At 43.5% G+C, this 15,735-nt stretch overlaps 1 protein-coding gene across 10 annotated transcripts in view; it reads right to left on the bottom strand.

The window, feature by feature from the left end:
- The window catches only part of LOC143038666 (prominin-1-like), a 289,849-nt gene that overhangs the window by 199,983 nt on the left and 74,131 nt on the right, over positions 1 to 15,735 (bottom strand). For 7 of the 10 annotated variants that reach the window (XM_076208182.1, XM_076208187.1, XM_076208183.1 and 4 more), the window contains exon 1: positions 6,852 to 7,004. The exons of 2 other annotated variants lie outside the window; for them this stretch is intronic. The gene's annotated coding sequence lies outside the window, so the exon portion shown is untranslated. Of the gene's footprint in view, positions 1 to 6,851; positions 7,005 to 15,735 lie in introns of those variants that run through there. One more of the 10 variants, XM_076208178.1, reaches the window with a different exon arrangement.

Below are 15,735 nucleotides of genomic sequence, written 5' to 3' on the forward strand. Positions count from 1 at the left end.
TTCTTTGGGATCACGACGTCGTTCCGTCGACGGCACACGGCAAAAAGTCAATACGAAACGAGCCTTATAAGTTTTATTCTAGTTAACTAGAGAATATTCTATTAAGTCGAGGGAAACCTACAAAGCGTTTGTGGAAGTCAACCAATTCTTCTGAGCTTTTCTTGTCTTTAACAACTTAAATTATAAATATTGTCCAACGAAATGTCTGTTTTTAAACGATACTAAGTTATTCTGGACGCGTTCTGGGGACCTTTCCTGTTTAATACTCAGTTGCAACTAGACTCTAAACACTAGCGTCTCGGGTTAAGCCTCGTGAGTGAACAAGATTAATTAAAAAAGTTGGAACACAATTCATCCGTCTCTCCTGCGACTGGAGGAGAATGCAGGAGACCCTAAGGCCTACACTAGGCAGTTCCATGTCCATTATCACATACCGTCCCTATTCATAAAAATATCTAATGTTTTATTAAAACAACCAATTGCTTAAGCGTTGATTACATGGTTACCAAGTCTATTCTATTCGTTAACAACTATTGGTAAATCAGTTCTTGCCTATTTGCTTCTTAGATCTGAATTTGTCCAATTTAAATATATGACTACGCTGTTCGCGTTCCAAATTCGAGAAAAGGAGTCCTTTAAGGTACCCGAAAACTTCGGGGAGAACGCCCTCTGGTAATTAGGAACCACCCCCAACCCCAACACCCACCTCAGACTCGCCTACCTCGTAACACAAAACGTACCACTATGGGATGGATGAGTAAACTCACATGCGCTCTCACACACAATACAGAGAACCTCGCATTGTTCCTTTCCTGTCATACTTCAATAATGCACGCACACACACACACACACATACACGGCTGAATTAATTTCAATATCGCTGCGCTGCGAGTTGTTACTCCAACTCTCGTGGGCGGGGAGTTGTGGGTGTGCGCGTGAAAGGTCACAACACTACCCATAGATCGGTCATATATGAGCTCTCCACGGGGGGGGGGGGTACCTATCGATCACGAGTCCAACACGTGATCCAAGACAATGGTTAATCACACACGCAGGTAAGGTAGGTCGTTCAGTTCAGGTCAAATCCTGGTCACAGAAGCAGCCAGGTCATCCTAAACTAGCTCAGGTCACTGGGACATGGGATTACGCGAGAAATCTTACCAATACTTGATGGATGGCTATGGCCATGGAACTGCCTAGTGTTGGCTAAATTGCTCTGCTGTGCGTATATTTGTATATACTAACAATATTATAAGCTGTTCTCTCTTTTATCAGAGTGGTTTTGTTGCGAGTTATTGTCTTGTGCACTCTTTCAATTAGACGCATTCTGTTATGTTAAATCCTCTGAGCTAAATTACTTTGCTGTGCATATATTCGTATATACTAAAAATATTATAACCTGTTCTCTTTCATCATAGTGGTTTTGATGTGAGTTTTGGTCTTGAGGTGCTGACTTGTAGGCTCACTATCTACTCTCCCCTTTCCGCCATCCTCTTCAAAACATTCGTCTTAACCTCTCTGTCACCCACCTCTCTAATGTGCCCCATAGTATAAAGGCGTGGTTATGGCAATTAAATGCGAATTAGTCAGCTAAAGTGTAAAAAATGTTTCAATAATTTCTATATATCATTCTATTATACTTATCTATTCCTCCATTTTTGTTTATTCAAAAATCTACAATTGGTCTAGCTGCCGCCAAGTTATTTATTTAATCATAGGAAACCTCAACGGAGTGCACCCAGAAGCAGCGGGTGGCGCACTTTATAGACTTTGCTGGGGGGAAACGCCAAAAGATATATCCTAGCAAGACGCCTATATATACACACAAAAGCGAGTTGAATATTCTAATACGTAGGGAAAATGAACTGAAGATCCCACTATTGGAGAAAAGAAAGAAGACAGTATGAAGATAGGTATATTGCGATCCCTATCGTGATCCTTTTCAGCGTGGTTATACAAATGGGTGGATGGGCTTGTATATACTAAGAGGGGATACATAGAGGGGATGAGGTTGGAGGATTAGTATGCTAATGCGTGGTCCAGTTCAGCCCAGATGAAGTTGACTCCACGTCATAACTGACCTGAAGCCACCACCTGTCGCAGAAAATTGACCAGGGCTGAATTGGACTACGCGTTAGTATCCTAACCCCTCCAGGTCCCCTCTATGTATCTCCTCATAGTATATACACGTCCATCCACCCATTTGTATAATCACTATGAAGAGGATCACAGTGAAAGAATTGCAAACCATGAGAGAGAAGCACGAGGCTGTGCAGGGATAAAGAGCGCAGCGATGCTGAATGTGGTAACATCGCCTGATGTGGACAACCTGCCAAAGAGACGCGGCGAGGTTGCTCGATTTGAGCTCGAAGTAGCTCGGGGAGACGAGATCGAATACCACCTTCATCGTCGGTTAATTTTAATACAAAGTGTTGTCAGTTGTACGCGAGTGATGACAGATTAAAACGCGGTGGGAACTTGTCAACTGTAGCCCCATCGCGGAATGCCACCTTTAACAAGTTCCGGGGAAACTATACTGGTTAACATAACGTAGCAATCGAGGAGACTGCAAGAAATCATAAGGCCTACACTAGGCACTTCCATGTCCTTTACCACATTTCATCTCTATCCATATAGTTATCTGATCTTCTCTTAAAACAACCGATAGTTCCAGTGCTCACTGCATTGTTACCAAATCTATTTCCACTGGTTCACCATTCTGTTGATAAAACAGTTCTTGCCCCTTTTCTTCTTAAACCTAAATTTGTCCAAATTCACATCCATTAAAAAGTCCTGCCCTACTGTCCATCCAACTTAACCAATGGATGGACTCAAGCCTGAAGGCGATCTGGAGCGACCGGGACCCCTTTTGGGTCGATCCAAATATTTCTGTTGCACAGAAAGTTCAATAGGAAACCATAAGGTAGAGAGCCACCTTGGCTTTGAAAACGCTCAGGACTGGGGGATGCGAAAGCGGTTCAAAACGAAGAGCATTAAGGGTCAAATTTCACTTTCTGCAAGGCACCGATTCGGGCTTTTGGTTTTCCTGGTGAGCCCTGATGTGACAATTCCAGCAAACGGGGAACAGGAGAACCCAACTGAGCGAAACCGTACTGACAACACAACCACGAGATCACCCACCACAATACAATAAAGGTTTCGATCCGGGCATCCTTCCAGGAAATTAATAATGGACGAAAGAAAAGCGACAAGAAGAGGAAAGAATACAATAAATAAACAGTCGTGGAGACATGAAGAACTCTCTCCTATCGGATTGAGGGCAAGCGCGATCACAGCGAGTAACGTGGGCGGACAGCAGCAGATTAAGCTTGTTGGGGGACAAGGATCACTACGGAAGCACCTGGGAGCAAGGGATCCCCATTCCGGCGTCACACTAAGCGGCGGCGCCGGGTGATACCAGATGATGTTTGCAAGTTCAATTGGTTAAATATATAATAAATAAAAAATAAAATAAAACAAACAAATAAATAAATAAAAGGGCCATCGCCAGAACCTGATATAAGGACCACCATTTCTCCACCCTGGTAACACTAATGACATATGGGGAACTTTCTTACAGCCAAGAAGCCGCAAAGCCGTAAACTTTCACTATCCCATTTTCTAAATACTCAGTTACAAGGTAATCCCTACGTGGACGAATCCATCAACACGATGGCATACTTAATATACATTTTCCTGGTTAGCCATTTATAGGCTGCGTCGGGGGCGCGATCGACTGAATCCACGTTCAATTCAATTACAATCCCTGGGGATTGCAAGAGACCATAAGGCCTACACTATACACTTCCATGTCCATTACCACCTTTGAACCTTATCCATAAGGTTACAAAATCTTCTGTTAAAACAACCAATCGTTTTAGCGCTCACCACATGGTTACCAAGTCTATTCCAGTCCTTGGCGACTTGATTTATTTTCGTGCTTACTGCCGATGTCGTGTTTATCATTTTTATTATGGATGTCAAGCGTTTTATTACCATCATTATTATTATTACCATTATTATTATTATTATTATTATTATTATTATTATGGGCGTCGTCAGGCGATATTATCCGACTGGCTTGGTGAACAATGGAGTCAAAGCAAGAATCCGATTATGTTCTTGTGATCAATAACCGTTCTGCGGGATCTAACGACAATGAGAATAGAGGCCTATCGACCAAGCTCCAATTTTTGTCAAATCTACATTTATATTGATGATAATGCCCGTCTTTAGCAAGAAAGTGACGACATGACGTCAAAAGATGTCAGAGAATAATGACATGTCAGCTCCAAGTCCTTCACACAAAGGAATCTGACATATTCCAGCCTGGTGGCGGCACACTAGGCTAGCATGCTACTTGCTTTTGCTATTTCGTTTGGGGAGAAACTACTTCCATTACAATATTCTAGGCCTCAGTAAGAACATGCCAACAAAGTGTCTAACATTGGTATAGGTTTCTTCAGCTTCTCGTGTATATGACGCAAGAGTAATTTCACATGTGTAAATTTGGAATTATATATATACATAAATGTACATATTATATATATATATATATATATTATATATATACATATATATATATACATATATATACATACATATATATATACATATATATATACATATATATATACATATATATATATACATATATATATATACATATATATATACATACATATATATATATACATATATATACATACATATATATATATATATATACATACATATATATATATACATATATATATACATACATATATATATATATATATATATATATATATAATATAAACCGAGAGATGCCTTGTGTGCCGCCACTTTTATACTGCTCACATGACAGTGACCTTTTCCCCAGTCTTTACACTATTTAACCAAACAAGATTACGAGTTTATCGATATATATATATATATATACATATATATATATGTTTGTGTGTGTGTGTGTGTGTATGTGTGTGTGTGTGTTTCGCCTGTGTTCTTTCCACTTAGTCGGGTAAAAAGCTGTTACGATAAATTCTCAACATTTATTCCAGCTAAGACCAGACATTTCCATTCTTTGAGGATGGATAAAGTTGGGGGGGGGGGGGGATTTAAGGTATGGATAAGGTTGAAGGTGAGGAATATTTACGGTTACCAGAGACTGCCACCCAGAAACAAGAGGACCTGAAGTTAATGAAACCGCGCCACCGAACAGTAAAGAGGAACGAGTTTTTTAATTCAAGGGTAGTGGACAAGTGGAACAGCCTGACTGAAAACGTGATTACTAGCACAAGTGCAAATATATCTAAAAACATATGATCAGTTTGAGACTGTAAGTGTAATGGAGTCGAGAAAAAGCATTTCCTTGTGAGCTTTAAGTTCTTTCCTCTTTCTTTCACTAAGGTAAGCGTTAACTAAGCTAAGCTCCTGCATGTAGCCCGTAACGAGCTTAATCAGACTACTTAATATACTCTGAGTTAAAAGACTTTATGGAAATCGTCCAATTAAAAAGAAAACTTGAAATAGTCCTAATTGAGAGAAGCTAAGGCAACACATGAAAACGTGAAAGATGAATATAAACTGTGAAACAGATATGCAAATGCGTCCTAGATATCCACAAGATAAAGCATGCCAGGTAGATGGGCAATAACAAAACCCAAGCAGTAAGAACAGTAAGCGAGTTGAAACATTCACACGGAAATACGCATGAACGCACGAATATTACACACGTAACAATAATGTCGGAACTCCTAACAACACGTCCAACATCTACATCATGAACCAATTCTTCCGCTGCATCACCCAAGAAAATCTCCCGAAAATTTACTCGAAACAGATGGAAGGCGACCGACACTAGTGGCACGACTTCGAATCACACCTCACTTCGATATATTGTATTTCGTTCTATATAGCGGGGGCACAGTTTTAGCTGGGAGGGGGCGGGGGCGGGGGTGGGGAGAGGGGCGGTGGGGGGAGGGAACGCGTCCAGACTCCAGACTAATTCTTGGTGTGACCGTTATCACGCCGTTGCTTCATCTCCCGTCTAGTTCTCCCGTTATTTTCCCCGTTTTCTTTCATGGCGTTACTTTCATCTTAACCCCATGCTTCCATCAGCTTACTTTGTCCGAAGCGAGATTTAATGCCCAAGAAGAGAAGAGAGGGGTGTGTAGGGGGATATCAAAGAACCCGATACCTCAAGTACATTGTGCAAGTTTACACAATGGATGGGGCAGGTGTATGTGTAGGGAGGGGGGTTAGCCTTCCGTCGGTCTCCGTGGGGTGGGGAGATAGGCAAATGGGGGAGGGGTTAAGGTGGTAAGAGGGAGAAGGATATCAAGCTGGGTAGTGCAGTCAACCTCGATGACACAACTTCCCGTCTAGGGGCGGTTCCAAGGGCAGCCCCTTGTCACCCAGAAGCGATACCACGGTACCCAGGCAGAGCACAATGACACCCGTGTCGGAAGCGGATGGGGAAGTGGGTGTGAAGGAACAAGAGGGGCGGAAGGAGCTTCAAGACCAGCTCGAGCTCCATCACTTGAGAAGACGAGGCATTGTCCATCGATGAGAGGCCGGGGGTCCAAGTGTTTGAAGGAGACCCCCATCACCCTACTCTCCTTACCACACCCCCTTTGTGGTAGGTGGGTGGTGATGCAACATCACTAAGAACATTGGAGATTCTCCATCAGATGTGGCCTAACCGAGACACCCGTACTAACCCTGGAAATAAGGGCTTTGTTTGCCTGACGCTCCCGTCCACCACCCAGCGGACACTAGTCCCATCCCCCGAATCCTGTAGGAAGTACACTTACACACAAACCTCTAACAAAATAAACAAGTGTGGCGCATGCCGTATTCGTCTTTACCTTGTATAGTGACGGCTCCTCCTTCGTGTGGCGAGAGGCAAGCAAACGCCGAGCTGAAACAAAGCGCTTCTCCTTCCCCGGCCGCGCACAACGACCTCCCACTCTCTCCACAAGCCAAGTCGCACTGACGACCCGACTCGCGCCAGACCCCAACTTCCCCTGCCTCCAGCACGCAGCACAGCGCCATTGGTCCAAGCGTCGGTGACGTCACGGACTATGTTTTGATAAGCTTCGGCGGAAATTAAAAAAGAAGTCTTCAAACGGAATAAAAGGAATGTCAACATATATACGGAACCCTCTGTTCCTCGTAGTCTTAAGCTGGAGAAAGAGAGAAAAGAGCGAAGGAGCGAGAAGAAGATAGAAGAGAAAAGTGTGTGTGTGTGGGGGGGGGGTAGATTCGGCAGCCATGAGCAGAATTCCCGACTGCAGCTTGATCCGAGGGGAAAAAATCCGAAATAAACGCTAAAGCGCGAGAGCGTGAGCGACCATGTCACACACAAAATGCATGTTTGTGTACAATTGCGCACACCAGCTATACACAGCCACACAGATCCCCATGGGGAGAGCATCAACCTCCAACGTGCCCCTAAAATCTCCAGAGCTGTTTCATTCTCGGTTCGTGCCAACCTCACGGTGAGGCCATCCACAGGAAAATCTCGATGTGCTCATTACCTTCGCCGGGTACTCTCTTCGCCAGAGTGCTGCGCAACCTGGGTATACACGCGGATAATGCCTTGGTACAAACCTCAACCCCCATGCAACCACAACCACCAAAAATGAGACCCCCTCGACCGCACATTGGGACGTAACACGACAGGCTAGGCCTTCGAAGAAAAGTAGAAATGGGAAGATGGAAGAGAAAGAGGTGGATGAAGAGGATGAAGAAGAGGAACGGTAAGAAGAAAAAGGAGGAGGAAAAGGGAGTTCTTCCTGAAGATGGAGGAAGAGGAGGGAGCGGAAGAAGAAAGAGGAAGAAAAGGGGGGGGGCGGTCTGAGCAGGAGAACGCGGAGTGAAAAAAAGAAGAAATAACAAATAAATAAATAAAGTAATACAGGTCAGGTTCAATGGCTGCTCCCACTCCAGCTCAGAAGACCTGTTTAAACAACGTGACCATGACTTGCCTCACGATGTTCCAGACCTCAGCTCCGCGGCTCCCATGGGCTCCGCTCCGTTCGTCCGTACTTGGTCCCCGCGCTCAAACCGCTACCTAGGGTACGGACCTCCTGCTGACGACTCGCAGGGGTCGTCGACCCCTCGTGACGATGGGAGCTATTATAGCCCATCACGCTCAGTAAATAGCAGGTCTTCCCCTGTAAAAAAAAAAAACCCGGAATCTACTGCGCTCGCAAGGATTACTCTATATCCTTGACCCTTCCTCCTCCCCCATCCACCTCACCCGCTCTTCCCATCCCTCCGCCATAGACCTCATGGTCTCGTTCAACCCAGACCGAGGCCAGAGGTCGTCAAACACCTGACGCTTCAAAACTTGTCGCATAATGATCTGTACGCTGGCCGAGCAGCGGGCTAGAGCGTCGCTACTTGCGGCGGAGGTCGAGATGACGGCAGTTCGAACCCTGCCGCCAGCGAGTTGGACCAAGGGCATGGGTCATTAAATTCCAGGCTACAGAATCCTCTGTAAGCGGCACCGTCCTAGCTTTCATGACTGGGGGCACTTGGTGACACTAAACAGAATCATTAATCACAATTTGTTCTGGGGACGCTGAGGATCGAATACCCTAGCCCGTACATTATTATCATTATTTAATTACTTATCTATTCTTTATTTTCTAATACTGAGTTCAGTGACGTGTGCATTATTTTAAGGGCGGGGGCAAAATTAAAGACATTTATACATTAATGGTTAATGCTACAAGGTTATGTCAAGATACACACTTCAAACTGGCCAAATAGTCATACATTTACAATGTCTACACAAGTTACATTTTGACCTTCATCAATCGTCCATTAATATTTTACATTTTGAACATTTAACAAAATTATACGTGACGATAGGCAGCTTCAAACACGTCCAGAATTTCTTGGGGAGGGGGCTACCCTCCTCCCCCCCTCAGGACGCCCATGATTGTGACACTGATGATAAGAATACTGTGGTAGAGTGATTGCCACCAACCAACCAAACTCAACTACGAGAACTTGACCTTTCCTACAGACTGACCTTTTCACTGAGATGATAACATTCTACTCCAAACTACAGACATTATTCTTTTTCAAGTTCCTCCCTGCTTGAGTACCGACAACACTAGTTTTACGTAGTCAGCATCTCAAGGACTAGCCACGTCCCTACGGACCAGACCCACGCAGCATATTTTAGCATTTCGAGACGAATCTTTACACAGAAAATGTTAATCACTCTTAAATTTTGTCCCTTGTTTTGGACAAGATGCAGGGATGACCCGTCATCCAGGAGGTACCAAGAGAAGAGGGAGGAAAGGGGGTGGAGGAGAGTGGAGTATGTAGGGGATGGAATGGGTGGGAGTGGTTTGTATGCCTTTGTTTTTTTGCTACCTCCCTTGTAAGGGGGGAAAAAGCCTTTGGTATATGTATGTCAAATATACCCTGTACGAACCACATCTTTGGCTCGATACTGTAGCCAACTAAAGAAGCGCTGGTTACCTATGAAGAAATACGAGTAATTTCAATCCAGATAGGTCACCCTCCACGTAATGTTTACACACCACTAGCCTCGGAGGCCAGACGACGGACAAACACCTCTATAACAAGAGGAGCGACCCCAAACAAGGGCAGGTGATTTGAATGGTGACCAATGATCAAAGGGGGATTGAGGCCCCCCCACCCACCCTATCCCCCCGGGGGTGGGGGGAGAGACCTCAAAGTTCCACAACTCTTCCGTAACGGGTGATTGCGATTCGATTTAACGTCACCAACTCCCCCGATCAGGGGCTAGGACCGTGCCCCTTCAAGAGGACTTTGTAGCGTGGAACTGAACGAATCATGCCCTTGGTCCAACTCGCTGGCGGCAGGGTTCGAACTTCTGTCACCTCGACCATCTGCCGCAAGTAGTGATGCTCTAACACGGTGCTCGGCCTGCGGGTGCTTTATTACTTCGTCCTACTCCGTGGTGGCAACCTGTCAACGGCAAAAGGTCAGTTTAGGACACATCTCGTTGTGCGCTTCCCAGACCTTAGGATGTTTTGATGACGTCATCAAAACAATTTGCGAGCCTCCGAGTGCTTCGTCCTTGGCAATGAAGTCGGGTCATTTCTGTTTTCCCAACACCAAAGCAAGCGGCAGGAAGATCCAAAGTGAAGGACGAGGAAAAGGTTAGGTTAGGTTAGTTAAACCTAACTGAACTTATCCAGAGGCTGAGAAAACAAGGAAACGATAAAAGGAAAAAACAATAGCATCGGGAGATATCAAGCCGCAACGACGACGCCGGACTGTGTGACAACAAGTTCACCTGGTGGTCACTGTTCTTATTCCTGGTGGCGCCAGTCCCAACCCCGTGCCACCGCGTGGTAGCCCCCCTGGGCGAGGAGGAAGGGGGTGTCAGAGCCTGAAAGAAGTGTCTTCGTTTCCGAGCAACAAACAACGTGACTGGCCTCATCAGCTGATCCACACAATTAACACTCGGGGCGTCGTTGAAGCAAAGAGAGAGAGAGGAGGAGGAGAGGAGAGTAAAGAGGGAGGAACGAGGCGAAGACGGTAAGGAGGATTAGGATTAGGGTTTGGGGAGGAAATGAGGGAGGGAGAGAAGAGATAGGGAGTGACGATACAGAGGGATAGGTGAGAGTGAGACTGAGAAAGGATGAGAGGCGACAGATGGAAAGACAAACAGACAGACGGACAGAGACCAGAGGGAAATAGGCACACACACAACAGTGGAAGGGCGTGGGAGTGAGAAACAGGAAGAGAGACAGACGTACGGTGGGAGGGAGGTGATAGGGAAGGGCAGAAGAGAGGAAGGTAATGAGAGGTGGACGATGGGAAAAATATGGAAAGAGTGAACAAGAGAATCGAGGAGAGGGGCACATGTCATCCACCTTCCCCACTACCCAGACACGTTCAAGGACCCACCACCCCACCCCTACCCCCAAACAAGGCCCTCGAAGTGAGCTAATGACACAATGGTCTATCAACCCTGAACTCCATCTAAAGTCTTTGGCGAGTTTCGCCCGGTTACCTGGTTCGTTCCGAACAAAGTTTCCAGGGAAGATATAATCCCATTTTCGGGCGAAACTTGGGCGGACAGGAGCGCCGGGGGGCCTCCTGTCCTGCACGACGTACCGCCAGAATTCTTGAAATGTCCCAGGGGAATCCCCCGGACGGGAGCGTTTGGGGGATGGGGGATGGGGAGTGGGGACAAGCTCCCCCTCGGGACAAAGTACCACCTGGATCATTTGTTCGGGGGGACACTCCCTCCAGCATAACAAAAGAACCACGTATTAAGTTAAACAGAGACTAGTGTACACCATCCGATGTAACAAAATCACTTCCTTCCGTCCGGGGTACACGCCCATTTTAATGAACGAACCTTAATCACGTTAGACAAACCTTTGGTTAAAGCATGTAAAACGAGTTCTGGGTGTTAACCTGGACAAATTCCTTGGCTATAATGGTTATCTCACTGGGCTATTTTTTCTCTCACATTCTACCTCCAACCTCCATTTGAATAATTAGAATATGACCTCGCTTACAGAAATCTAGACATCTCTTAGAACGTCTCAACAGTATGTCTGATATCTGTATAGGTTTACAATCTCTAGTTCAACGTTTACCTTTACTATACATGATGGAAAGGTAATTTGATATTTATATTTGAAAATTAAAATACTGCAACTGAAGTCGCTTTTACTCAAACGAACGGTTGACGTTTGTGAAGTCCGTGGAAGCCCAGTGTGATAACGCCCTGACGCAAGTCTACATAGTAGCGTTTCTTTAACTTAGTTTTCCAAAATCGGTACTCCCTAGTGCGCAGTCCAACACCTTAACATCTGGTTAGTAACTACAGCTGCTTCATAACTATAAGAAGCGCTTTCAAGCGCCCTTAGTTAAAACAAGTTCACATTAATTGCCTATCTTATTGACAAACTATAAAGAGAACAATTCAACGGATCTTTATAGAAAAAAACTAGACATGTATATAGACCAGCAAGACCCCCAAGAGTACCCATCTAAAGACAAGATACCCTACATATTAGATTGTAAATAACAGCAGCCCTAGAAACGAGCTTGTCAATGTAAATCTGCTAGGTCAGGTAGGTAGTTGTGTACGGTATTTCTCACACCTCCGAATTCAGTCATTGTCCAAATGATGAACGTCTCGTTCGGTTTATGTATCATACCGTACCCCTCCCCAACCCCCAACGGTATCGCTGTAGTTTGGTTAGGTTAAACTTGTTAAGACCAGATAGGGTTGTGGGTGGTATATAGGGATGATCCGTCATCCATGAGGAGCTAAGATGAGAGGGTGGGAAGGGTGATGGAGGGGAGTGGAATGGGTGGGAGTAGGTACGTCACTTTGAGTTGGCTACCTCTCTTATATGGGGGAAAAATCTCTTGGCATACAGATAGAAAGCTAAACAACCCTCAGTTACTCTGGAGTTGCTGATCTTTACAACGTCCCACATTAATAAAAATCTCAAGCAGATTCATAAAAAAATAAAGTTAAAAAAAATCAAATTAAAGAGTAAAAGAATACACGACTACGTCAATCCCTTCAACTTATCACTCACGCTGCCAGATGCACGACGTCACTCAAATGGTTGTGTAAGTAGAGCTCCCACGACAGGGATCGTACTTTTCTCACAAGAATCCCCGTAACAAGGTACCTGACGCTTGTCCCGTTACGCCAAACTCACTAAAATCACATCCACTCGAATGGAAAATACTTAGTAACCATGTAGTGAGTGCTGAAACAATTGGTTGTTTTAAGAGTTTAGATAACTTAATGAATAGGGAAAGTGGTAAGGGGCATGGGACTGCCTAGTGTAGGCCTTGTGGTCTCTTGCAGTCTCCTCTATTCTTATGTTTTATGAATCCGGACCTCAATGTCGTGCGCCGACGTTTTGGCCCTGGATGCTTCGGCCTCGCTCACACATACCACTAACGTACCAAACCCAAGCAACGCAACCAACGTGATTACCCGTCAACAGCAACAACCGTTCTTGTGTTCTATTCCGTCTGGCCTCAGACGAATTTACTCAGGCGAGGGAACTTGAACGCCCACTTGCTGTTTGAACGCGCGGAAACCTCGGCGGTACCGCAGTCAAGGAAAAAACTGCGCAGTTGTTTGTGAACCGCGGCGGATGAATCCTCTCGTGTGAACAGGGTCGTAGAGTCCGAAACGGCCCGAAATGGGCTTAAAATCTATACCAAACTACTGAAACGGACTTTCAGATATCTTCGATGACATCAATAAATTCCAAAGTTTCTATACATACAACAATGCAGTGAAATGTGTATGTGCACACAAACCCACACACACTCAGGAAAAAAGGTGATTAATAGTGGGGAGCTAAATGATTGGTGTTGGCGCTGGTCATATTTCTTGTGTTTTCCAAAATTTATGAAGTAGAGCAGATACAAATAAATACTTTTGCGGGTGACGTCATTTTCAGGAAAAATATATTGAATACCATAAGTCTTCCAAAATGGCCGTTCACCCGTTACTCACAATTTCCACGTTTATTTCGGCGACCTCCAGGAGAATTTTCATCCATCGAGGGGACGCCCCCCTGGGCTGCACAGTTATATGCAGTCAACACTTTAGTGGCACCCCTATGGACCTGAATAACGCATCACTTTCCAATATTGGGAGACAAATGCATATCCAAAAGAATGCCATTTATTATTATTATTGTTATCATTATCATGATTATTACTACGAGCGGGTTAAAGCGCCGCTACCTGCGGCGGAGGTCGAGGTGACGGCAGTTCGAACCCTGCCGCCACCGAGTTGGACCAAGGGCATGGGCCATTAAATCCCACGCTGCTGAGTCCACTGTGAGGAGCACCGTCCTAGCCTCCTGATAGGGGGGATTCGCAACGTTAAGCCAAATGAGCATCAATTAAACACACCATTGTTTCTTCTATTATTTATCTATTCAACTTCTAAAACCTCTGTTATGCCAATACTTGGACACCCTCTCTACTCCGTCTCCCTGTGGCGGGGGATAAGAACGCCGTCACTGTGTTCCCTTGCGTGTGTGGAAGCAGACTCAAAGGGGCAGTATTCAGAGACTGTTCTTCTCTATTTCCTCCTGCGAAGATGATTTGGCCACTCCCTTGCAAGGGGGAAAAAGCTGAGGTGGTAGACTACACAGCAGCATTTGTGATGCCAGAACAAACAGATGATAAAAAATAAAAATAGATAAAATAAAATTAAAAAATGAAATTCTAAATAATAAAGAATAAATAAGACAATACAACAATGAAAATTTACTAGAAAATAAAAGAAAATATTAAGATATTATAAATAAAATAACTAAAAATAACTTGAAATACAATAAGACAATAAAAAGATGAATAATAAATAAAATACAAAAAATACATATATAAGCACACATTATATTAGAAATAATAAAGCATTAGAAATATTAAAGAAGAAAACAATTACAAATAACACAATAAAAAATTAAGTAGTACAATAAAAGACAACATGAAATTGACACAAGGATGGGAGGCTTTAGGGCTTACACTGAAGACATAGGTGACAGAAATAAAGCATATAATACATCAACGTCATGAAATTTATAAGAAGAAAATCCAGTCTGTGGGAAGTGGGAAGGTCAATAAGGACAGCATATATATCGAAGAAAATTTATGTAAACCAATTCAGTTTTCCCGCAAATGTTCTACACGAAATCAACAAGTGTTTAAATTCAATATAATTGTGAAATTATACGAATTATAAAAATGCAAATGCAAAGTCAATACGGTAAAAATACTTCTAAAAGAACACGGTCCAGGAATACACACTGATATTTGTAACAAAAGACGCACACACAAACACGCATACACGCACGCAAGCGCCAACACACAAATTAAAAATTTACAAACAGTTGTTCATAACAAAAACTAATCTGATAAAAAGTAGGTTAATTACCCCCACCCCACCCCCAAAAAAAAGAACGATAACACAAGAAAAAACATCATTATAGTGTCGTCATCATTACCCGCACACCTATACTGTCGACATTAATCAGCTACGTCATATCGTCTGCACCAAATAATGCAGATGTCTTTATGATTTCCGAAATAGATAGCCTCAAGTTCCTAAAACTGTTCTTGCAACACCTCGTCTCACCCTTTCCAGGAATATTAAGACGTGGAAAGTTTAATCTTGGGAATAACCAGACCGGACGCTCAAAACTCTCCCCACTGTTCTCGTAATGTTTCGTCAAAGACGAACACCATTTCGGTTATTCCTCCCTCTCCCTCTCTTCCAACCCCTCCATCTCCTGAACAATGATGAAATTTTCCTGGCACAAATAAATCAAACAAATTAAGCAAATGGAAAATAAAATAAAATAATAAAATACACAAAAATAAAACAATTAAATAAATTCAACAAATATATAAAACAATAAAACACAATACATACGAATTAAATAAATTAGACAATAATACATTTATAAACGAACAAAAGTTAATAACAACGAAAAGGGTTGACAAATCAATTTCGCTATGCAAATTGAATATAATCGCCTGACAGCCAAAAAATATGTTGTAGACTTCAATAATAATGACAAGTAACTTACAGTCACCCCTTTAAACGATCCTATGCGCATTTAGTATCGCCATAAAAATAAATAAATAAATTTCATAAAACCTCTTATATCTAACTTAACATTTCCTACCATAAAGCGTATTCATATCTTCAACTTGATATTTTCAAACTAC

This window comes from Oratosquilla oratoria, chromosome 24 (assembly GCF_046742065.1).
Source record: "Oratosquilla oratoria isolate Oo_2021 chromosome 24, ASM4674206v1, whole genome shotgun sequence".
NCBI lineage: Eukaryota > Metazoa > Arthropoda > Malacostraca > Stomatopoda > Squillidae > Oratosquilla > Oratosquilla oratoria.